The sequence below is a fragment of the Notamacropus eugenii genome, chromosome 4 (genome assembly GCF_028372415.1).
Source record: "Notamacropus eugenii isolate mMacEug1 chromosome 4, mMacEug1.pri_v2, whole genome shotgun sequence".
NCBI classification, from domain to species: domain Eukaryota; kingdom Metazoa; phylum Chordata; class Mammalia; order Diprotodontia; family Macropodidae; genus Notamacropus; species Notamacropus eugenii.
In genome coordinates this window covers 311,462,732-311,488,906 of record NC_092875.1, presented here as the reverse complement: position 1 = coordinate 311,488,906, position 26,175 = coordinate 311,462,732, and the positions used below count along the sequence as shown (strand labels likewise).

The 26,175-nt window shown below is 35.5% G+C and overlaps 1 pseudogene; it reads left to right on the top strand.

Annotated features, from left to right (window-relative positions):
• The first annotated feature begins 22,790 nt into the window (after positions 1-22,790).
• On the top strand, positions 22,791-24,107 carry LOC140498446 (protein maelstrom homolog pseudogene; annotated as a pseudogene).
• Positions 24,108-26,175: the final 2,068 nt, after the last annotated feature.

The following is a 26,175-nucleotide window of genomic DNA, read 5'->3' as shown; positions in this document are numbered from 1 at the left end:
CTAGGGGACTTCATGTAACAGTGTTCAATATTCACAAGTATGTCTCAAAGATGTATCTTTGAGTCACTCCTTTTCTCACTCTATATTACCTTTTCTGGAAAGCTTTTTAGCTCCTGTGGGTTCAATTATAATTTCTATACTGATGACTCTTAAATATATACATCTATCTCTCACTATATTTGCTGATGTTCAACTGCCTTTGGACATATTGAACTTGGTATCTCAAAACATCTCAAATTAAACAGAACTCATTAGCCTGTTCTGACACATAGTAGGTACTTAATTAAAGTTTCCATGTCCCCCTTGGTAAATGAGTTCAATTATTTATTATTTTCTACTCTTGAATCATTTATTCCCTTGTGTTATCACCAATTATGCTTTTCCTAATCTCTATTCACACTTCTATACATATGTTGCTTAAAGGTACTTCAGGAAATCATTGAATCACTATTGATTGTTCAACTAAAAATTTATGCTAGCTAATCTAATCTGAGCCTTCACAAAAGTGAAACAATCCTCTTTAATTAATTTCCTTTCCCACTTACAATGTCAATTATTCTAGAACTTTCCTTTTTGCCTCTGATTTTCCCTTATTTCACATTTCTCTGATGTTATCTGTCACTTTTTAATTCTAGTCTTTCTTAATGAAATATCCCTTGATCATGACAAGATCAGTCCCTCTATATCTGTTCCCATCTTCTTCAGTAGGTTGTCCCCACTATCATCCCCACTATCTCTTTAATCCTCAATGCGTCCTTTTCCAGTGGCTCTGTCCCTGCTTCTAAAAAGCTTGCACAAGTTTTCTGATCCTTAAAACAATACTAGATCCAAGAATTCTTAAGAGCTATCATCCAATATCTATAATTGGTGCTTCCATTCCTTCTCACTCTTTTAAATGCTTTGGAATCTGGTTTTCAGCTGAAACTTCTCTCTTCAAACTTTATATCTCTCCAATAATCTCTGAATGTCCATACCTCCTGCCTTCTTAGTCTCCATTTGTATTGACTTCTCTGAAACACTTGATACCATTGTCATGTCCTCCTGGATGAGAAGAGGAGAAAGAAAGTCTCTCATATTATGATGAATAGTGTGTTTCCATGACATTGGAATGTCATTTTTATGCCTGTCTGAAAATTCCTTGTCAGTCTCTTCGTGGACATTCATAAGGATAATGCCCATTAATTAAAAGTATTCTCCAAGCTTCTATCCTCAGATCCTCTGGCTCTTGTTCTTACTCTCACTCTCTCACTCTCCTCTCACCTCTCCTTTTCCATTCCTCTATCTCTCTGTCTATCTCTATCTATCTTTCTCTTTCTAATCTTATCAGACCCCATGGATTCAGTTATAAGGTATGTGAAGATCAATTTCAAATATTTCCATCTAGCTCAAGTCTCTTTCCTTAGACACAGTGCTTTATCACCAATTGCTTGTTGAAGTTTTCCAACAGTTGGTCTAAGTTAGGGAACATGTCAGACTCCATATGTACAAAACATCACATTTTATTTATGCCCAAATCCTTCATCTTCTGTACTTCCTATTAACATATAAGGCAGTATAATTCTCCCATTTACTGAAGTTTCTACTTTTATTGATAGCTAGGTGGCACAGTGGGTAAAATTGTTGGGCCTGATGTCAGGCAGATATGAGTTCAAATTCAAACTTATACTCTTGAAATCTATGTAACCCAGGTAAATCAAAGTTCTCTCTTCCTTGGTTTCATAATTTTTTAAATGAGTGAGTTAAACTCATTGAGTTCTAAGGTCACTTGTAGTTTATAATCTGATAATTGTCTTTCTTACTCAACATATCCAATAAGTTGTCAATTTGTACAAATTTTTTTTGTCTGTGTGACATCTGTCACATTCAACTCCTCTTCCCTCTCACAGCCACTGGTTTACTTCTCTCTCTTAGATATCAAGATATTGCAATAGCTATATAACCATTCCTCTCTGCTAACATCCCTCTTTATATCAATTTATTCTTCATATAGATGCTGAAGTGATTTTCCAAAAGTTTAGAAGTAACCATGAAATTCCTACTCAATAAACTATAGTAGCTCCCTGTTACCTCCAGAAATAAAGATAAATTTCTTTGGAAAGATTAAATAAGATATTTGTAAACACACACACACACAGAGCAGAGTGAGTGAAACACTATGCATTTAATGGATGTTTGTTCTCTTTTCCCCTTATGTTCCATTCTCTCATTTAGAGCTCATCACAAACTCATCCCTCCTAATTTTCTAATATGCTATCACCCTCTACAAAATCTGAGATATTGCCATAGTATACTCTATATTCCATCACCCTGTCTTTGCACCAGATCTTCCTTATGTTTGTAATGCTCTTTTCCTAAACTATGACTTAAAAGGTTGGGTTCCTTTAAAACTTAACTCAAATGCTAGAGAATATTTCTTGGTTTCCACAGTTGATAGTATCATGCCCTCTAAGGTTATATTATGCATGGAGATATTTCGAACCTCTGTATTTATCTTATTTGATCTAATTTGTAAATATTGCATTCTCCCATTAAAATATAAGCTTCAAGGAGAGTTTTTCCTTTGTATGCTTAGGACTGACCATAGTACCTGATTCATAGTAAATATTTAATAAATTCTTTTTGATTTATTGAAAGATTATATTAGTATTATTAATAGTTATTAATATTATTTGTTCAATCATTTATTTGATAAGGATTTTTTTCCTTTTCCATTTTGTCTTTATTTACCTTGTAGTTTGTGTGTGTATGCATGTGTGTGTGCTTATGTCTGCTTTCTTCACTCTGCATCATATTTAGATATGCCTTTCTCCATTATTATGAATTCGTCATCTTCACTATATGGTAATATTCCATTATACTCAAGTGCCATAATGAGTCAAGACATTTCGCAAGAGCTGGTCACGGATTATCTTTTGAGGTTTTTTTTTAATTTTTATTATGATAAATATCAAGTTATTGTGGCATTTTAATGAAAGCCTATATTTATATATAACTTTAAAGTTTATGTTTATAGAACTTTGCAACTAATTCATCCAATTCTCACAATAATCCTGAAAGACTGGTGCTATTGTTATGCCTGTTTTATAGATGAGGCCACTGAAACAGATGAAGGCTAAGTGACACCCAGAGTCACACTGCTAGATAGTGTATAGGGCTTGATCTTGTTTCTTTCTTTTGTTTTGCTTTTTTTCCTAATTTATTTATTTATTTTTACTTTTCAACATTCATTTCTACAAGATTTTGAGTTTCAAATTTTCTCTCCATCTCTCCCCTACCCCACCCCAAAACATTATGCATTCTGATTATCCCTTGCCCCAATCTATCTTCCCTTCTATCACATCCCTCCCTTCCTTTATCCCCATCATCTCTCTTTTCTTGAAAGGCAAGATAAATTTCTATACCCCCATTACCTGCATTTCTTATTTCCCAGTTACATGCAAAAAGCAATTCTCAACATTCATTCCTAAAACCTTGAGTTCCAACTTGTCTCCCTTCCTCCCTCCCCACCCATCCTCACTGAGAAGGCAATCAATTCAATACAGGCCATATATGTGTAGTTTTGCTAAAGACTTCCATAATAGTCATGTTGTGAAAGACTAGCTATATTTCCCTCCATCCTATCCTGCCCTCCATTTCTTCTAATCTCTCTTTTGACCATATTCCTCCCCCAAAGTGTTTACTTCTAATTACCCCCCTCCTTTCATTTGTTCTTCCTTCTATCATCCCCCCACACTCCACTTATCCCCTTCTCCCCTACTTTCCTGTAGTGTAAGGTATATTTTCATACCAAATTGACTGTGCCTGTTAATCCCTCCATAAGCCAAATGTGATGAGAGTACGTTTCACTTTTTCCCTCTCACCTCCTCCCTTTCTTTCTCCTCCATTGAAAAATTGTGTTTTTTTGCCTTTTTTATGAGAGATGATTTGCCCCATTCCATTTCTCCCTTTCTCCTCCCATTATATTCCTCTCTCACCCTTTAATTTTATTTTTAGATATCATTCCTTCCTATTCAACTCACTCTGTGCCCTCTGTCTCTCTCTCGCTCTCTGTCTCTCCCTCCCTCTCTCTGTCTCTCTGTCTCTCTGTCTCTGTCTCTCTCTCTCTCTCTCTCTCTCTCTCTCTCTCTCTGTCTCTCTCTCTCTCTCTCTCTCTCTATATATATATATATATATATATATATAGATAGATAGATAGATAGATAGATAGATAGATATAGATAGATAGATAGATAGATATGTATATATCTATATATATATATACACACACACATATATATGTATGTGTGTGTGTGTACATAAGCCCTCCAACTATGCAAATACTGAGAAAATTTTCAAGAATTACAAATATTATCTTTCATTTAGGAATATAAACAGTTCAACATTAGTAACTCCTTTATGATTTCTCTTTCCTGTTTACCTTTTTATGCTTTTCTTGATTCTTATGTGTGAAGGACAGATTTTAATGTTTGAAAGTCCTCTATTTCAATGAATGACCATTTTTTTCTCTTGAAGTATTATTCTCAGTTTTGTTGGGTAGGTGATTCTTGGTTTTAATCCTATTTCCTTTGACTTTTGGAATAACATATTCCAACCCTTTAGATGTTTTAATGTAGAAGTTGCTGGATCCTGTGTTATCTTGATTGTATTTTCACAATTTCAGATTGCTTCTTGCAATATTTTCTCCTTGATCTGGGAACTCTAGAATTTGGCTACAATATTAGGAGTTTTTCTTTTGAGATCTCATTCAGCAGGTGATCAGTAAATTGTTTCAATGTTTATTTTACCCTCTGGTTCCTGAATATCAGGGCAGTTTGTCTTGGTAATTTAATGAAAGCTGATATCTAGGCTCTTTTTTGGATCATGGCTTTCAGGTAGGCCCATAATTTTTAAATTATCTCTCCTGGTTCTATTTTCCAGGTCAATTATTTTTCTGGTGATATATTTCACATAGTCTTCAATTTTTTCATTCTTTTGGCTTTGCTTTGTAATTTCTTGATTTCTCATGAAATCATTAGATTCCATCTGCTCCATTACAATTTTTAAAGAACGATTTTCTTTAGTGAACTTTAGAATCTCCTTTTCCATTTAGCTAATTTTGCTTTGCAAAGTATTCTTCTCCTCATTGGCTTTTTGGGCCTCTTTTGCCATTTGGGTTAGTTCACTTTTAAAGCTGTTAATTTCTTCAGCATTTTTTAGGTCTCCTTTAGCATGCTATTGACTCACTTTTCATGATTTTCTTGCATTTCTTTCATTTCTCTTCCCAATTTTTCCTCCACCTCTCTTACTTGATTTTCAAAATCCTTTTTGAGCTCTTCTATGACCTGAGACCATTGTAAATTTATTTTGAGGTTTTGGATGTAGAAGCCTTTACTTTTAGGTCTTCCTCTGATGGTATGCATTGCTCTTCCTCATCTGAAAAGGTGGAAGAAAATACCAGCTCACCAAGAGAGCAACCTTCTATTGTCTTATTCTTTTTCCCTTTTTGAGGGGCATTTTTCCAGCCAGTTACTGGACTTTTGAGTTCCTCATCAAGTGGAGGGTATGCTCCGGGGACCTGTAAGTTTTAAGTTCCTCAAAGGTGGCACAATCAAGAGAGAGGAGTCCTCTCCTGACCTACACTCTGGTCTGGGAGCAACTACAAGCACTCTTTTCTGCCCAGGATCTGCCAATAGAATTCCTTATCCACAACCCCCTCCAACTCTATCATGCCAGCTGGCATTCCTCCTCACCCCAGAGGAGTCACTCAGGGCTGAGATCCAGATCAGCAGCTCAATTCCCCCAGGGTTTTTAGGCCAGAGCTCCAACAATAAATGGTGCCGCCCCCTTTGACTGTGGCTAGACCACTGCATTCCCTTCTCATGCAGGTGAAGGAGCTTTCTCACTGACTTTTGAAGCTGCCTTTGGCATTTGTGGGTTGCAGAATCTGGGAATTGAAACTTCTGCCATTGGTGCCCTGAAGCCTGCTCTGGTCCTGTCCCTGATACACAGTCAAGGCCAGGCTGTGCTTTGCTTAGCACCTGGTGCAGTAGACCTTTCCTGTTTGCCTTCCAGGCTACCTTGGCCTGGACACCTCTTTCACTCTCTCATTTTGTGCTTTCTCCTGCTCTAGAATTTATTTATAGGACTTGAATTCAACAAGAGAGTTTCTGACTCCAAGTTCAGTACTTATCTACTACATCTGAGGAGGCTAATGTATGCCATTCCTTATTTGCCAGTGACTTTTGAACATGTCTTGATTTGTCAGTACATAATGAGAGAAACTGAATGATATTCCCATAGATTATCAGATATGTGTGAAAATTTTGTCTTGCTCTTCAGTAAAGCATATAGATTTGAGGAAAAATACTTTGAAATGCTTTGTGTAATATTGTAAGAACAGATTCCCCCCCCCCCCCCACTTTGGAAAGACAAATTAACAAGAAGTTGAATAGGAGTTTGTAAAATTATGAAAGGTGCAAAATCATATCAAATAAGAAGACTCATAGACAAAAAAAAGTGAACAATATCAAGTTGTATTTTGCCATTTGGTAAAAAGAGCCTCCATTTGGTTCAGAGAAAAAGTTTCTGTCCAACAAATGAACTTCAAACCTATACTTTTTCTATGCACAATACACTGATACACACACACACACACACACACACACACACACACACACGAAAGACTGAGGACCAATTTGTCTGTATTACAGTATATTCAACTGCCTTTGAGGCAGGCAGGTTATTATCTTTGAAGAAAAGGAACAGAGATCCATTGACCTGCCAATCTCTTTATGTCTTTGTTGTTTTGTAATGGAATGTTTCTGCTTTTCTTTGCATGTGGCCTTGCAAAAGAACTAGGATCTGGGGCAAACATCAACATAAAGAAGAGGGCATGCCTGCTCAATTTACAGTGAAATGGATGATAGGTTAAAAATGGAGTTACTCATAACGTTAAAAGAAAAATCTAAAGGTACATCTTTCTTTCTCACGAATGTGAAAATCCATGAGAACATGGACTTCAGCTTTAAAAATAAAATATAATTTTTATTTACATAATGAGAGAAATTGAATGATATTCCCATAGGTTATCAGAAATGTGTGAAGATTTTGTCTTCCTCTTCAGTAAAGCATATAGATTTGAGGAAAAATACTGTGAAATGCTTTATGTAATATTGTAAGAACAGATCCCCCCTCTCCTACTTTGGAAAGACAAATTAACAAGAAGTTGAATAGGACTTATTCTATACCTTACTCATGAAGATGTTGAGAGATAGGTTATTTGAATGTGTGGATGGGCAGCTAGATGGCTCAGTGGATAGAGTGTTGGGCCAAGGTCAGGAAAACTCATCTTCATGAGTTCAAATCTGGCCTCAGACACTTACTACCTTTGTAACTTTAGCCAAGTCGCTTATCTCTGTATGCCTCAGTTTCCTCATCTGTAAAATTAGTTGGAGAACGAAATGGCAAACCAGTATCTTTGCCTAGAAATAAAACAAAAAAATGGGGTCATGAAGAAACAAACATAACTGAAGACAACTGAAAATGTATTGATGAACTGTCATTTAAAATATTTTTATCATCATTGGTAACAATGAGAATGGAGTTTAGAGAACCTCATCACATCTATAAAATATATGTGTGCTGATTTTTTAATGGTATAAAATGATTCTGATTAATAGGAATTGAGATCAAGTCTTGTCTATTACAGCATATATGACTTAGAGAAGTCATTTTAATTATCTAGAACTAATTTCCTCATCTTTAAATGAAATGCCTGGAATAGATTTCCTCTAAGTCCCCTTCTTGACCAAAATTATCATGACAGATATGTAAATGGATAAAAAACAGAAGTCCTTTTTGGTGTTTATTTACTTTCATCTTCCTAAATTCTATTCAAGGGTCTGATATAAAATTGTATTTCCTATTCCCTATATTTATTTATTTGTTTTTGTTGATGATAAGTTAGATTATAATAGTCTTAAAAGGAGAGAGGTAAACTTATGAAGAATATATTCATAACAGATTGTGAAAAGAAGGTAGAGATATCTGGAAGACATTTGGAGAACTAAACTTTTGAAGTCAATATAATGGAGGGGAATAACATATTTGTACAAAATCTTCTTTAGGACCACTGTCATCGATTTTATTTGAGGCTGGAAGAAACAAAGACCTGGGTTACTGTAGCATTTTGGAAAATCTTATTGAAGAAATGTCAAAAGAAAGAATTGAAGGATGAAAGGGCTTGGGCAGTACTTTATAGGTAAGTATGTATTCATGCATGTTTGTATGTGTGCATATATGTATGTATATTTGAGACTAAAGTTCCCTCTTTTGACCTAGCTAAAGTACTGTACCTGATCTCACTGTTGATTAGCAAGGAAGGTTTTACCTATTCCATTATCAACTTGAGTTGGTCACATCTCTTTAAGTACTTCTGCTCCTGGAGGTTCACCATATAGGTGGCAGACTTGGTGGAGGCCCCTCTTTGACACATTTGTAACTCAGAACTCCTAAGTTCAAGTGATTCTGCAGCTCAGGTTCTTTAGCAGCAGGGACTATAGATATGCATCAATATGCCTTGTTAAGTGGTATTATTTTACACTCATAGAATACAGAGTACTAATAATTCACTTTGTACGAAGTCAAATGTTTAGAATATCATGATTCCAATCGATTTGCAATCTAAAAAAAAAAAAAGAAAAGAAAGGATATAATATAAAAAATACAAAGTTTCTGCCTTCAAACTTCCAAGAAAACTGAATAACTCTCCAATTAATAGGTAATTGATGTGGCGTATCATTTTGCCATTTTTTCCAACCTGAGTTATTTTACAAAGGAAATGCAATACAAGTCTTGGTGAATTATCAATAAGTATTTGTCTTTATAAGCAAATTAGACTGTTTCAGATTTGTTTTGATCTGTGACTAGTTGAAATATATTTTTTCCTTTTACTCCAGAGTTAGTCACACTAAGTTTTTTCTTAAATCATTAGTATTCAGGTGGAAATGCTGCTTATTAGTAGAATAATGTTCAAAGGAACTAGCCCTGGGATAATAAAAGAAAATTATGCAATGCTCATGAATTCTGACTTTGATTTACTTTCATAGTATAAAGATATTGGTCAGATGGTACTAGAGAGAATGTAGTTTTTGGAAGAAAGTTTGGTCACAGACATACATGCTGTCTTGAATTCCTAATATCTTTGGTAACCATTCTGTCAATTTATTGCATTTAAGTCTTGCTTCTGAGGCATATAACTGTGTGCTTATGATTACCTCAAAGGAAGTACATTTTGAAGAAAAAGTGGCACTGTCTCCTAACATAATCTCGAAATTTGTAGCCAGAGTTTTATACTTATTTGAATAAAATAGAAAGCAAACTAGAGGCAGCAAGGTGGTACAGTGAGTAGATTACTGGGCCTGGAGTCAGGAAGACCTGAGTCTAAATGTAACTCAGACACTTATTAGCTCTGTGACCTCAGGCAAGTCATTTGAACTCTACCTGCCTCAGTTTCCTCATGTGTAACACACGAGTTTTGCATGCATCAGCTTAGGATAATTTCAAGCATATACAAGATGTCTGATACTTATTCCTTCCTCATTTCATTCTCTGCTTCGAGGCTCTGCTGATAGCAAGTCACCTGTGTTCAAAAATATCTCCCCTTGAGCTATCTCTGTGACAGTTGTGATTCATTCCTTTGAATTAAGGGTATTCAGTTAACATGCAAATACCTCTGGAAAAGGCAGTGTGGTGTAGTGAGTTGATAGAGAACTAGTCTCTAGGAAAAGAAGACATGGAAACAATTTCTGTGTCTGACACATCCTGTCTATGGTGACCTTGTGTGAGTCACTAAATACCAGATGCTATAAATTATTGATCTGGTCCTGATCTCTTTCAACAGAGATTTTCCTTACCAGAATTTCAATATCCCACTAAAACCACAAAAGCAATTAAGAGGAGGAAAAGAACCTTTAACTTACATTTTAATGACAATGTGTTAGCTGTCTTCCTATGATAACTTTGACTTCTGAAAAAAAGTGGGGTGGGGGCTTTTCTTTAGGGACCTTGAGACAAAGAAGACAGCCATCATTTTGTGAAAGACTCCCAATTTTTAAAGGTGGTTCTTATACAAAATATTAGTCAGATTCAGATGATAATAACATCTAAATATTTTGCCTAATTTGTAAAATATGTTAACAAAGTGAATCTATCTTTAGTTTTTTATTATTAATTAAGCTGTGTAGTAATTCTGCCCATATTTTTAATATTAAAAACAACTATATTTTTAATTAATTTGAAGATGGAGAAACAGAGGCACAAAAAGGAAACATTTATGTGCTTTTCTTTAATACTTATTGAGTAACCACAGTGTGCTTTTGGCTCTCTCTCTCTCTCTCTCTCTCTCTCTCTCTCTCTCTCTGTCTCTGTCTCTCTGTCTCTCTGTCTCTGTCTCTCTCCCTCTCCCTTCAATGAAAAAGCATATTTATAACAAAAAAGTAAATCAGCATTTGGTTATCCTTTTACAACTGACTTTTCATTGTGATTTTCTTGTCTCTTTTTAATAGTGTTATTTAAAGAAATAATTAATGTATTTATTAATCTGATATTCTGTCATTTTATTGACATTAATCCCCACGGTCCACAAAACATTCATTCCTACCCATCCTACATGATTCTTTTCAATATCCTTCTATACATCATTATCTGAATACCTACTCTACATGCTGGAGGTCTTCCTCTACTACATATCTATGTTTATACCTATGCATATATTTCTATGTATATATTTATGCATGTATATACATGTGTAGTAGATTCATCTATATGTATAGATATATATGGACATATAACATGAATGCTCACAGGAGATATCTACATAAATTGTAATTCATATGTACATGCAAATGTATGTACGTAAAATTTCATAATGGGTTAGGTGAAAATTTGGGCATATATGTATGTATACATACATATACATGTATATATAGGTATTTACATCTATCCATCTAACCATCTGAATCAATGTATCCATCTATCATCAGTCATCAATGTATTTTTATCATCTATGTGTATTCAGGGTCATTTTTATCCCTACTTCATCTCTAACAGACAAGTCAGTTTCCCAAAGCTGTGCTGGCCACATCTGCCCCATGTCTGCATTCTAGGAGACCCTTTTAGAGGTCAGAAGTTATTCTCTAATGTCATTGGTTTAGGTCTCTACTTGACTGTTCCTCCCTAACATTGTCAGTTGAGAAACAGTCTAGTAGACCAGTCTTAAGTAGTTTTTGAAGGGGTGTTTTTAGGTGGTAAATGACACCAATAGGAATATGGGAAATCCAGCATCTATAGATTTCAATGCTAGGAGGACCTTCTACACTTAAACGAGGAGAAGGTGTCTCCTCTTCTCTCCTCTTCTCTCTTCTCCTTTTCTCCTTCTTCTCTCCTCATCTCATATTTTCTTATCTTTTTTGTCTTGTCTTTATCTTACTCTTCTTTTTTTGAAAAAATATACACAGTTCAATTTTATTTGATTTGTAATTCTTCTGTTTGCAATACTGTAGTCATTTTCTGCATTGCTATCTGGTCTTTAAATGCTTCTATTTTTGACAATTTACATACATTTTTCATGCTTTTGTGTATTTATCATGATCACCTTTTCTTATAATAGTGTAAGAAAATGGTTGTTCAATTGTTTCAGTCATATCTGTCTCTGTGAACACATCTGGGGTTTTCTTGGCAAAAAAAAAACTGGAATGGTTTGCTATTTTCTTTTCTAGCTCATATTATAGATGAGGAACTGAGGCAAACAGGGTTAAACAACTTGCTCAGAATTACATAACAACGTCTGAGGGTAGCTATAAAACATATTAATGTATAAAAAAATTTGGGGGGGCAGAGTCAATATGTCAAAGAGAAGTCAGGGACTTGTCTGAGCTCTTTGAAATTCCCCTGCAAACAATTTTAAATAACACCTCAAATTTAAGTGTGGAGCAGTAACACACACAAAAGGTTGGGGTGAAACAATTTTATAATCTAAAATAAATTGAATGGTCTGTTGTAAAGATCTGTTGAAACAGGGTGAAGGTTAAGTGCAGTTCAGCAAAGGCTATAGGCCACAGCAAACCAGCAGCAGGACTTGGGGGCAACTGAAGCAATAAAATCTGTAACTTCTAGAGTTCTCAGTCCTCAGGTGGTAAGGGAATCAGAACTGATCAAACGGAGATTACAGGGGTCCTGTTGCTGTCACTGGGCACAGAACTTTGTTGCATTGCCCATATGCTGATCCAGGTCATAATTCTGTATTGCAGTCCCAGGGTGAGGAGGTACACTAGCACCTCAGACCTTGCAGCTACAGGAAAATGAGAACCCAGGTAGTAAAAGAGTGCTAGTGATCACTCACAAAGCAGAACCCAGGCTAGGAGACTACTAAACATACTTGTCCTTAGATCATACCACCTTGGAAGGACTGAAAGCTTATGGATAGCCCCTGCCCCCGCCCCCCTCCCTATCCCTTCCTGAAAGTATCTGTGATAGTAGCTGCAAAAAAATCTGAAGTTTTGGACAATACCGCCTCCATCATGGGAGTAGAGCCCAACTTTAACATGGAATTGAAAATTAGGAAAAATGTATAATGTCTTAAGGGAACTAATGAAATAAATTTCCCCATCATAGAAATTTCCCTGACTCCCAAATTGAACAGACTGTTTTTACTCTCCCTGTGATTATCATCCTTAACATTTGTCAGTTAGTGTCATCTGAAGGCCAAATTGTGTATTCTTTCATTTAGAAAAAAAATCACCTTTCATCTTTATCTGGAAAACAAAAAACAAAAAAAACAAAAACAAATATTAATCAATATTCTTAAGGAACAGTGACTCAATCCAGTTGAGACCAGTCATAACATCACTAGAATGACATTTTGTTTATTTTTAAAAGAAAACTCTAGACATGAAAGTAATTGATCACTTTTTCTTTCCCTGGTAATTATATTTATTGATATTTCTTGTATTTTTGTTGTTAGATGTAATCAAGAGTCTAATGTTCTAATTATTCATATATTTTATTTTAAGAAGTTCTTGAAGACTTTTTATTTGACACTTTTTTCAGTCATGATGTGACTCAGCTCTTGAGGATAGGTCATTTTGAATTGCATCTTTGATTTATTTTCTTTTCAGATTATATTATTCGATTCTCTTCTGTAATTTCTAGTGAATGCTGAGTAGATATGTTTTATTCAAATTTTCTTTCCTTTATTTTTTGATGTAATTTTTCCCTAGCTTCCTGTTGAATTCTTTCTTTTTTTTCTCATTGGGATTACTAAATTTCAACCACTCTTTATGTCACTGATTGAAGGTTTTTTTTTTCTTTTTTTTCTTTTTGTTTTGGAGCTAATCTGTGGATTCTTATAATCAGGACTCTTTGTGTTTAGAAAACTGGGCAGTTTTCTTGTGATAACTTTTTTGTATTTGTCATGTTCTTCTGGACAGGCTGTGATCTCTCTACTAACTCTGTGCATCCTGTAATCCTGCAGATTCATATTTTCTGCTATGCTAATTATTTATTCTGTGCAGTTCACAATTTCTGGCTTTTGTTCTCTCCTAATTTCTGTATTTTTCATATCTCTTTTGATGCATTATAGAATATCTTATTTTGGTTCCAGCACGTCTTAGGATTCTGCAATATTCCTTGTTTCATTTGGTGTGTTTTCCAACTTTCTTTGTCTTATAATGTCTAGTTAGAAAAGTTATCTCTTTGGTGCTTGAGTACTTAAAATTCATTTTTATTTTAGCATCCTCTCAGCTAATATAACTACTTATTCTCTAGATTTTTAACTGAATTATCTTCCTGTTGAAATATTTGGTGATTTTAGCCTTTCCTCTTATACTATCCTATGAATTACTTTATGTCTCTTCCCTTTCTGATGTTTAGTATAAACTCCAGGTGTTTATATTCCAATAAAGCCACTTAAGATCTTTCCTACTTATTGGAATGTTACCAGAAAGGTGTATGTGTTTGTGTGTGTGTGTGTGTGTGTATGTGTGTGTATAAGAGAGAGAGAGAGAGAGAGAGAGAGAGAGAGAGAGAGAGAGAGAGAGAGAGAGAGAGAGAGATTATATGATGCAGCTGGATTTGAGTTCCAGTACCTTCAAGTCTACTGTAGGTACTCGTAGTGATTCCCTTATCCCAATTTTATCTCTTACTTTTGTTTTTTTCCTTCTCTGGTTAGGCTGAATTGTGTTCTGCTAAGATTGCCATGTTGGTCATTCATGTTCTGGACAAAGTCTTTGAATTTCTGAGATTTCCTAAGCTAGGTAGTCACTCCACACAGAAGTAAAATTATTGTCTGCCCGTGGCCATTTGTACCCTTCTCCCCACTTGACTGCAAAAGATCAATGTCTACTACTCATTTCAGAAGCTTGGGGTGTTTCATCAGAGTTTCTGCAGCAGGAGAAGAGACCTATCCCAAACATAAGCCAGGTCAGGTTATGCACCCTGTTGTATATAGGGGTTTCTCTTGGAAGGATGTTGACTCAGAACATTCTTTTCCATTATTAATTCATGTGTATTAACTTCTTTGACTTTTAGATTTCTTTTCTTTTGGATTCAATTTTAATTGTTTGACTTTTGGCAATTAATCCATGTTTTGCTGTTTTTATTTTGAAGTGTTTGAGAGAACTAGAAAAAAGTTCTAATCCTCCATATTATTTGACAATAAAGTTTGAATTCTTCCCCTCTTTTCCAATATTTATTATATATCAGTGCAGCAGGTAGGCGTTGATGTTGCTACATATTGCCTACCTCCTTTTTTGTCAAGCATTCATGCATGTCTTTGGAAACATATTTTATACTACTTGCACGTGTCATTATTGAGAGTGTATAATTCAGCCTAATTAAACACACTATGTATCTTTTCATTGCTCTTTCACTCATTTTGTATCCTCATCCTTTTGCTATCCCAGCCATATGGCAATGCAATTGAAAGGATTTACTTTAATATCAGAGAGCAACTTAGAATCACTGAGTATACTTTATAATTTCATAAATGCAAAGTTGCCTGCTCTGCCCAAGTAGTGTTCCAATTTTCCATTTGTATTGCCCATATAAGCTTAAGGTGTGTGTATGTGTGCACAGACACACATATGTTTTAGCAAACTAGCTAGGCACTTTCATAAAAACTGGTGATATAAAGAAAGGAAAAAAAAAACAAATTCCCTTGTCTCAAAGAATTTACGGTCTAATGGAGAAAAAAGCAAACAAATATGTGCAAACAATATGCATGCAGGAGAAAATGAGAATAATCTCACAGGTATGGAGTTATGATTGAAGAAGACTAGGGAAAGCTTCTAGTAAAATGTAATCCTTTATCTGAGGGAGGAAACCAGAGAAGCAAGAAGGTAGAGGTATGGAAGAATAAGGTTGCAGGCATACGAGATAACTAATGAAAAGGTCTGGGGTGTTATGTATGAAGAACAGCAAGGAGGACAGTCACTGAATCAGAAAGTTAACTGGAGGGGAATATGTTGTAATGAGACTGGAATGAGAGGAAGAAACAAGGTTCTGACTTGCTTTGGAAGCTAAACCAAAAATGTTATATTTGATCTTGGAAGTAATAAGGATTCAATGGAGTTTATTGACAGGAGGTAAAGTGATATGTTCAGACAAGAGTTTTAGGAAGATCATTTTAATAGTTGAGTAGAGGATTGATTGGAGTAGGGAAAGATTTGATGTGGGGAGACCAACTAGCAAACACTTATAGTAACCCAGACACAAGGTGATGATGACCTGCACTAAATTCGTAGCGGTTTCAGATGAAAGAAGGGGACATAAATGAGAGATGTTATGGATATATAAATGATAGGATATTGACTATGGGGAGGTTGTAAGAGAAACTGAGGAGTTCAGAATGACAATTATGTTGTGAATCACTGTGCCTGGGAAGAGGGTAGTACCACTGACAGTATTAGAAGTTAAGAAGAGGAAGATATTTTGAGGGAAAGATCATGCATTCAATTTTGGACCTGTTTAGGTGTTTGTGGGGTATCCAATTTGAAATGTCTAAAAGGCAGTTAGAGATGCAAGCCTAGTTTTTGTGGGAGAGTTTAACACTAGACAAGTAGACCTGATAGACCTCTAAATATAGATTCTAATTGAATCCATGAGAGCTGATGAGATCACCAAATGAAATAATATAGAGATAGAAGATAAAGGAGCTCCAGTGAGGGTGTGGGTGGATCTCAAATATAAATGGACACGTCGACTGTGAAAGTGACAGTAAAATTTTAGACAGATTGGAGGAAAACCAGGAGAGTTCAGCATCACAAAAATCTAGAATGAAGAGAATATCAAGGAAAAAGAGGGTCAGAGAGTCAAAAAATTCAGACAGTACATTTATAGAAGAATTCTAATGTATTTTAAGACCATAAAGTAGGACTGCATCTGTAATTAACAGTGTCAAAACAAATAGCTTTTAAGTGCAATTTTTCTTTAGAATATGACTTGTAAAAACATATTTCATAAAAATGTATATGTAGAGCCTTTATCAGATCACACACCATCTTGGGGAACAAGAAATGGAGGAAGGGGAAACCATTTAAAACTCAAAAGCTGGTGGAGGTGAATGTTGAAAACTAATATTAGAGACATTAATTTAAAAATTAAACCAATTAAATTAAAATTTAATTTTTATTGTTGTTAAAATTGCTTATTATATGCTTAATTTTCCTAATAGTGAAACAACCCTGAGTTACTGTTAAAAATATAACTTGCTCATAATGTATAATCTTTTGCCTGTTTCTATACCTTCATTGCTAAAATTTGTTATAGTAAAAGCTTTTATATCAATATTAATTCAGTATATTATATAATAAAAATGTTCTTCCTTTTCCCAATTATTCTTTTTGTTAGGTATCAGAAACGTGTCATAAATTGGTATTTTATTCATGCACCATAAAACATGACTGGATCTGCTCACCCAAATTCAATTCGCTTCCCTTGTAGTGTCATTTCATTAGTTTTCTTTGAAAAAAAATGTTTTTTTTTACTCTTAACTTAGGAAATAAAACAAGCATTTCCAAAACGAAGTAGAATAGAAAAAAAGATGATTGCATCTAAAACTGCAGGTCTATTATGTACGACTTGCCTTTTAAATATACAACAAAGTTTTCATGTAGCTTTTTTTCCCTTCCCCCCTCACTTTAGAGAGGGCTACCACTAGACGCAAATATTGTGTTTATGTATGTATGTATGTATGTATGTATGTATGTATGCGTGTATGTATGTATATGTGTGCATTCTTTCTCTGGATGCAAATAGCATCTTTCGTCATAGGACCTTTGTAGCTCATTTAGGTATTTAGAATGATTTCATCACTCAATGTTGTTCTTAAAACAACATTACTGTTGCATTATACAATGTTCTCTTGGTAGATAGTCATTTCACTTTCCATTATTTTATGCAAGTCTTTCGTTTTTTTTCTAAAATCATCAAACATCATTTTTTTATAGCACAGTAGTATTCCATCATGAAAATGTACCACAAATTGTTTAGTTTTTCCCCAACTGATGGACTATTCATTGGTTTTCACTCCTTCCAAATCGATTAGGGGTTTTCTTACATTTAGTTTAATGCCTTTAATTGATTATTTAATACAGGTGTTCTTACCCCATAAAGGTATGAGTATGTAGAGAATCTTGATCATTGCTTTCTGGTGATAATTCACTAACTAATTGCATTTATAATCCTTGACCTTTACAAATGCCTTTCCATCTTGGTAGAATCTGCCCAAGTTTGTTTCTTGTTGACCTTGCCTTTATGAATCAATAGTCAACTTCACATTACAGTGAGGTTATCTAAGGATATTTTAAAATGGATAAAGATATTCTTGTCAAGAGAAGAGATCTATAAGGATGGAAAATACTTGATTATACCCTGTAGCAAAAATGAATAAATTTCAGATTCAGTAATCACTATTTTTATGATATACTCTAAGTGCCTTCTCCTTCATTAGATCAGATAGGTGGGTTGATTATATACATAGATTAAGTGTGTTGTGATATTTGGAATTTTGATTTTAAACATTCATTTATTATCTGTCTGGTTGAGTAATAGGATTTCCCTAGAATGTGGTTCTCCAACATATTTGCATTTGAAAGCTATTTATTTTGACACTGTTAATTGCAGATGCAGTCCTAATTTATGGTCCTAAAACACATTAGAATTCTTCATTTAATGTTATTACTAGCACACTATTAAGAATTTCATGAGTAGCTACACCTTTCCATGAATAGTCTGTGAAAATACCAACTTATATTTCTGAAGTGATGATTTAAAAATTGTTTATAGATCTCCATCTTGACCAAGAAGTAATGCTCCCCTTCCAACTGAATGGCCTGTCTATACTACCACAGCTGTTTGGCAAGCATTAAATCTATTTCCTCTATTGAGCAGGCTAGAGTTTAGACCCTATCAATATACTGGTTAGGAAAATGATGAGACTCCTACGAATTGATTTTCTATGATGTTTCTTGGAAAGGGGGAAAAGTCATTTTCAAGTAGTTAGATACGTGGAAAATGCAAATATTTGTTGTCAACTCTCTTTGAAATGAAAACACACAGAGCCCCTTTGTGAACTGAAAATAGTAGACATCTCTGCCAGTTTCATTTTGGTACAGGCTTCTGAAATGAGGGGAATACATTCTGGATGTATTTTCCATCAAGTTCATGCTTTGATTTATTTTACTAGAAGCATTGATAGGTCATATTGTTTTGACGCAAGCAATAATGGAATTCATAACCTTATATATATATATATATATATATATATATGTGTGTGTGTGTGTGTGTGTGTGTGTGTGTGTGTGTATCTGTCTGTTGAGTCCATTGGGTGCTCATCTTTCATTCAGTCATTAATTTTTAATGCAGTCTAGTTCTTCCCAAACAAAATAATATCTTATCAAACCCCAGATTTTCTGTGGCAAAATGATGTTCTTTTATATGGGGATTACTATTTAAAATGTGTTGTGTTTTCTCAAAATGTTTTACCTTTAATAACTTCAGTGCATTTTGGTAGACGTACAACAGTTTTGAATATGGCAAGTCAGCTTCCACTGAAAATTTTCCACCCTACTCTTAATCCAAATTATGTTTAAGTAAACTTCCCCTTCCCCATTATTTTTATTTCATTAGAAAAGAGATATGTTTCGTTAAAATGTTTTGTAATGCTAGAATTTTCTTCCTAGTTCAATCTATACAGACAACTATTGTCAGTACAACAAATATTTGAGAAAGAATGCTACTATATTAGGTATTTCAAAATTCTTTGCTTGCTCTGTTCTTCGGTTAAAGAGCAAGAGTCATATGTAGATCAAAAGTTACAGCAAATAGTCACACCAGAATTTCTTTTCTGAAAGAATGAGAGCAATGAAATACAGAAAGTAAATTAATCAAACCAAGTATTTGAATATTAAATGAAATTAAAGTGCAAGATGAGGAACAGGGTACCCAACGTGTCTACTCCATAGTAATAAAATAAAAGTAATAGGAAATGGTTGACTAGAGAATTATGGGGAAGACTTTCATTAGAAAGGCAGTGATGCCACTTTTTCATTTAATGAGTTTGTAAAAGACAACAGGTAAATAATCATTATAGTTTATGTTCCTATATAAGTTTAAATGCATAAAGAAGGTGAGACTTTCATAAAGAGCTATGTTGTTTTCAAATCAGGAAATCTGACTCTTTCCCATACAGCCTAAATAACAAGGAAAATTTTCTGTCCTTGACTTGACTATGTGATTATTCAAAAATCTATTGCTTCTCAAATGAAAGTGAGCATCACAGTCACCACAGATTTGCTCATGTGAAATAAACATTCATTTCTTTCAATCATGAAACATAGCTCATAAGAATTTTCTAGTCCAAAATAAAATACCCCCTTCTTGTGTTTCTATTACTGGTCACAAATAACAGCCCACATACACTTGGCTAGATAGCCTCCTTTTAAATCAAGATGCAAACATGTTCAATTTTCCTGTCACCTTTGATGCCCCAGAATTTAAACAGCCTGCATAGTATTTCATAGCAATATTATTTGAACTGAACACATCTACAACCATCTTATCAAATTTGTCCTAGGATAGTACTTGATTTTACCCTTACCAAATATACTTTGGTGCATCTTGATGATAGAAAACATTCAGCTTGTATTGTCTTGATCTTTATAGCATTAGTCTGAATTTTAAAAATGCTTCAGACTAATAGTTCAAGGAATTCTTAATTAAGCAGTCAATAGTGGTATCAATATATTGAGATACTGAGGTGAAGTCAAGATGGCAGGAAAAAAATCAGGAACTTGCCTGAGCTTTCCCAAATTCTCCTTCAAACACTTCTAAATAAAGTCTCAAAGCAAATTCTGGAGCATCAGAACTACAGATGGATGGGTTAAGCAATTTTCCAGCCCAAGAAAATTTAGAAGAACTTCAGGAAAAGTATGTTTCACTTGGGTAAAAGGGGAGTGCCATCTAGTATAGGTGGTGTCCTAGCCTGAATACAAATCAACAACTGAGACCCTGTACCACTAGTGAAACAGACTGGTAGAGCATTGTAACAACTGTGGAGCCTGCAGAACCAACATAGCAGGTGAATGTTAGACTCAGAAACCCCAATGCAGCATTTGAGCAGCCAGACCCAGAAACTGGCAAAGTAGGTTAGTAGCCAGATCCCTGGCATATGAAACATGAATCTTACCCTAGACTCCCAGGAGCAGAGTTCAACTTTAAAAGTGACAAAATGGAATAGAAAATGAGGGGAAAACCCAACCATGAGCATGAAAATCTAATATGGCAACAGGGAAGATCAAAGTACAAACACAGAAGAGGACAACAATGTCAAAATGCAAAGTTTCATAGAGAAACATGAATTTCTAAAAATCAAACAAGACAAGTAGAAGGAGAAATTGGGAAGAAAATAAGAGTTATGGAAGAGAATCAAGAAGAAAAGATTAAGCAGCTTGGTAAGGAGAACAAAAAAAATGTGAGGGAAAAAAAGATGCAAAATAAATTTCAGTGAAAAAAATAACTCCTTAAAAGAACAGAATTGGCCAAATGGAAAAAAAGGTAAAAAAATTCACTGAAGAATGTGAGTCCTTAAAAATTAATATAGTAGAAAATGTGAAATATATTATTGGGAAAGCAACTGACCTGGAAAATAGATCCAGAAGGGATAATTTAAGAAATATTGTACTACCTGGAAGCCATAATATAAAAAAAAGAGTCTGGATAACATCTTTCAAGAAGTTATCAAGGAAAACTTCCCTGAAGTCCTAGAACTAGAAAGTAAAATTATTCATTGAAAGAATCCATGGATCAATTTCTGAAAGAAATCCAAAATAAAAATTTCCAGGGATATTTTAGCCAAAGTCCAGAACTCTCAGATCAAGGAGAAAATATATCAAGCAGTCACAAAGAGAAAATTCAAATATTGTGGCGTCATAGTCAGGATTACACAGAATTTAGCAGCTTCTACACACAAGAATCAGAGGGCTTTGAATATGATATTCTGGAAGAAGGTTGGATTGCAACAATTAAATCCACATGCTCCATAAAAAGGAGTATAATTCTTCAGGGGAAAAATACACTTTAAATGAAATAAGGAATTTCAAACATCCCTGATATAAAAAGCAGAGCTGAACAGAAAATTTGATTTTCAAATACAAGGCTCAAGAGAAGCATTAAATCATAATCAAATTCCTTTTATGAAACAAATGTGATACTGATGTCTAAACCAGGAGTAGTAAAAACAGAACAAAAAAAATTATGAATCAGTATCATTAATGAATATTGATGCAAAATCCTAATTAAAATACTAGCTAAAAGATCACATGAATATATGACAAATATTATACATTAAGATCAAATGAAGTTTATAAGAACAATGCAAGGGTGGTTTAATCTAAGAAAAAACTATTAACATAATTATATCAATATTAAAATTGTAGCAATGAGATAATATTGTTAGATGCAGAAAAAGTTTTGATAAGGTTCAACATTCATTTTTCATGAAAAAAAGTCTTGAAAGTATTGGGATAAATGGATTTTCTCTAAAACTGACAAAAAGGAATTTATCTAAAACCTGTTGGTTATTTCTTATTTGTAATGAGGATAGCCTAGAAGACAACCCAATAAGATCATGTATGAAACAAGGATGCCTATTGTCCTTGTCTTTGTAGAGCTCTCTCTCTCTCTCTCTCTCTCTCTCTCTCTCTCTCTCTCTCTCTCTCTCTCTCTCTCTCTCTCTTTCTCTCTCTCTCTCTTTCTCTCTGTCTCTCTCCACACTCACTCACACACACACACATACACACACACATACAATACATATACATACATGTTTATAGATGTAAACAAAACTGATAATCTTACCCAAACTAACTTATATATTAAATTCCAGGTCAATTAAATAATATTTTAAAGGAATTAGAAAAAAATAACAAAAATCATTTGGAAAAACAAAAAAAGTCAAGAATATTAAAGGAAATATGAAAAAAATTCAAAAAAATTAGCAGTACCAGATCTTACACTAAATTATAAGGCCGTGATTATCAAAACTATCTGGTAGTGGCTAAGAAACAGAAAGGTATATAAATGGAATAAGATAAACATAATTTATAGCAATGAGTAAATATAGTAGCTGCATGTAATAAGTGTAAAATTTCAGATTTTCAGATAAAAATTCATTATATGGTAAAAAAAAAAAATTGTTGGCCCTGCTTGCTGGCGGGCGTGGGGTCATCGTCCGTTTTCTGCCTTTCCCTCCTCCCGCCCCCTCTCCCCCCAACTCCTGCGGGAAGAGGAAAAAGAGAAGTATGCAGAAATGGCTCGGGAGTGGAAGGCAACTCAGGGGAAGGTCCCTTCGCCACCTGGAAAGCAGAAACCTGTTCCCACAACATTCCTTGAATCAGTGAACCAGCTTTCCCCTGTACAGACTCAGAATGTTTCACTTCCAGATGTCTCAAGCCTGTCTTTGAAGAGTGATCAGGCTGTGCTTGGAAGTTTTTTTTTATTTTTTGAACATTTTTAGCCACGGAGAGCTACCTCCTCACTGTGAGCAGCGCTTCCTCCCTTGTGAAATTGGCTGTATCAAATATTCACTTCAAGAAGGAACTGTGGCTGAATTCCACCAATTTATAGACCCAGGTGAGGTGCCACGAGGCTTCCGGTTTCATTGTCAGGCTGCAAGCGATGCCAGTCACAAGATCCCTATTTCTAACTTTCACTCAGGAGATGACTATGCAACTGTGTTACAAAACCTATATCGATTTATTTCTCCAAACCAAAGCAGCTGGCCACCTGTGTACTGCAAGTCTGATGATAGGTACAGAGTTAACTGGTTCCTGAAGCATATGGCAAAGAAATTGGAAATCAGGCACGAGCTAGAAATCCTCACTGTAGATGACCTGGTGGTGGGAATCTACAAACAAAAACTTCATAAGGAGCCGTCGAAGACCTGGGTACGAAGCCTCCTCGATGTGTCCATGTGGGATTACTCTAGCAACACAAGGTGCAAGTGGCATGAAAAAAACAATATTCTCTTTTGTGCTCTGGCTGTCTGCAAGAAGATTGCATATTGCATCAGTAATTCCCTGGGTACTCTTTTTGGAATTCCACTCACAGAAGCTCATGTACCACTGCAGGATTATGAAGCCAGTAACAGTGTGAACCCCAAAATGGTGGTGCTGGATGCAGGGCGTTTCCAGAAACTAAGAGTTGATAGTCCTCCTTTTTCAAACTCTTCTCATCAGTAACAAAGATCCAACACTTCCACTTGTGACTATCCATCTGGGGTGAAAACAGCTGGCAAGACGAGCAACGTTCGGGGCCGAGGCATTACCCGACTGCTGGAGGGCATATCCAATTCCTCTGGCAGCTTCCAGAAGCTCTCAAATTGTGAGACTCTACTCTCTCCTTATGTGCCCCAGAAGGATGAGTGCAAGTCTTTCTCCTCCTTCTCCTAAGAATGGGACCTTTTTCAGTTTCTGCAAGAAGCAGCAGGCCCTAAGCCCCTTCCATAATCAGTACACTTGAGCAAACAAATCTTCACATTGATTTTTCCTCCCACTGGAGAAACTTTCATTTGGAAAGAAATCCTGTTCATAAATTAAAACTTGTTTGTAGTTTGGGAAGGAAAAAAAAAATTGTTGGAAAAACTGGAACACAGTACAGCAGAAACTGGGCATAGGCCAATATCTTATTCTATTTACCAGGAAAAGGTCAAAATGAATACATGATCTCAATATGAAGAGAGATTTTTCAGAAAATTAGAATGTGGAACATATTGCTTATCAGACTTACGGATTGTTGAACAACATATGAATAAACAGGAGACAGAAAGCAAAGTTACATAAAAATTGGCAATTTCAATTACATTAAGTTAAAAAAGATGTGTCTTTTACACAAATCAAACAAATGTAGAAATGATCACAAATAGAGCAGAAAATTGGGGGAAATTTTTGTAAATACTTTACCAGATAAAGTCTCATATCCAGAAAAAGGTGTCATAGAAATTTGTGAAATCTATAAGAATATGAGTCATTCCTTAATTGAAAAATGACCAAAGGACATGGGCAGGCAATTTTCCAATGAAGAAATCAAAATAATTTATAATCATACAAAAATAATCTACATCTATATAGAGAAATGCAAATTAAATCAACCTTCAGATATTTTGCAGCTACTAGATTCACTAAAATGGTAGAAACAGAAAGTGACAAATGTTGGAGAAGATATGGTAAAAATTCTGACACTATTTCATTGCAGGTGAAATTGTGAAGTGATCCAACCATTTTGGAGAACAATCTGGAATTATGCCCAAAGTGTTTTTAAATTTCCTGTTCCCCTTGGCTGAGAAATACCACCAATCGATCTGTTTCTCTAGATAATTGGGAAAAAGGAAAAGAGCATATATGTTCTAAAATGTTTATAACAGTTCTTTTGTGATGGAAAAGAACTGGAAATTATAGAGATGTCCATTAATTGGAAAATGACTGAACAAGTTGTGGTGTGTGATTATGATGGAATACTACTGTGCTATAATAAATGATGAGCTCAATCGTTTTAGAAAAAAATGGAAAAAACTTACATGAAACAGTAAATAGTGGATGAATCAAGTGAATGTTGTATACAGTAACAGCAATATTGTTTTAAGAATGACTTTGAGGGGATAATTTATTTTGACTATAATAATTAGCCAAATTAATTACAAAGTACATGTGAAGAAATATGCTATCTGAATACCAAGGAGAAAATATAAACAGCTGTGTGTATAGAATAAATTCACACACACTCACACACCTATTTATGTGGATCGTGTTATAAAGCAGCAATAATCAAAACTACTTGTATGGCTAAGAAATAGTGGTGGATTAGTGGAATAGGTTAGGTACACAGGACAAAGTAGTCAAGGACTATAGCAGTCTACTGTTTGATAAACTCAAAAACTGGAGGCGGAGCCAAGATGGCGGAGTAGAAAGACGCACATACACATAGCTCTGAACCCACAACCCATAGAATGGCTACAGGGAAGTAACTCACGGCGAATTCCGCACCCAGAGGCCACAGAACATTGGAGCGAGGGAGATTTCTGTTCCAGAGAGACCTGCAAACCTCTCGCGGGGGGGTCCTTCGAGTTGCGGACTGGGCGCCGGGACTGGGAGCTGAGTGCAGCCCTGCCACGGCCGCGGCACCAAGAGGAAAAGATCCGAGCAGGCTTCACAGACAGGATCTCCAGCGGCCACACGGGTCCCTCCACCCACAGAGGGATCTGCAAACCTCTCGCAAAAGGTCCGTCGCCCTGCAGACACAAAGCCCAGCCCAGACCTGCTGCGGCCACGGCTGCGGCACCGAGAGAAACAGATCCGAGCAGGCTTCAGGGACGAGATCTCCAGCGGCCGCACAAGTCCCTCCACCCACAGGTGACAGGGGTGGGTGAGAGAGTCTCTTTGGCGGGTCGAGAGGGGAGTGGGGTGCCCCCATAATTCAGGCCCCCCCGGGAGGTAGAAGCTGAGAGGCGGCTGCAGACAGGGGCTCCCCAAGCGGGCGGGAGCCTGAATCCATTGCGGAAGGTCTGTGCATAAACCCCCTGAGGGAACTGAGCCTGAGAGGTGGCCCTGCCCCGACCTCAGCACCAGAACATAATCTCATACTGAA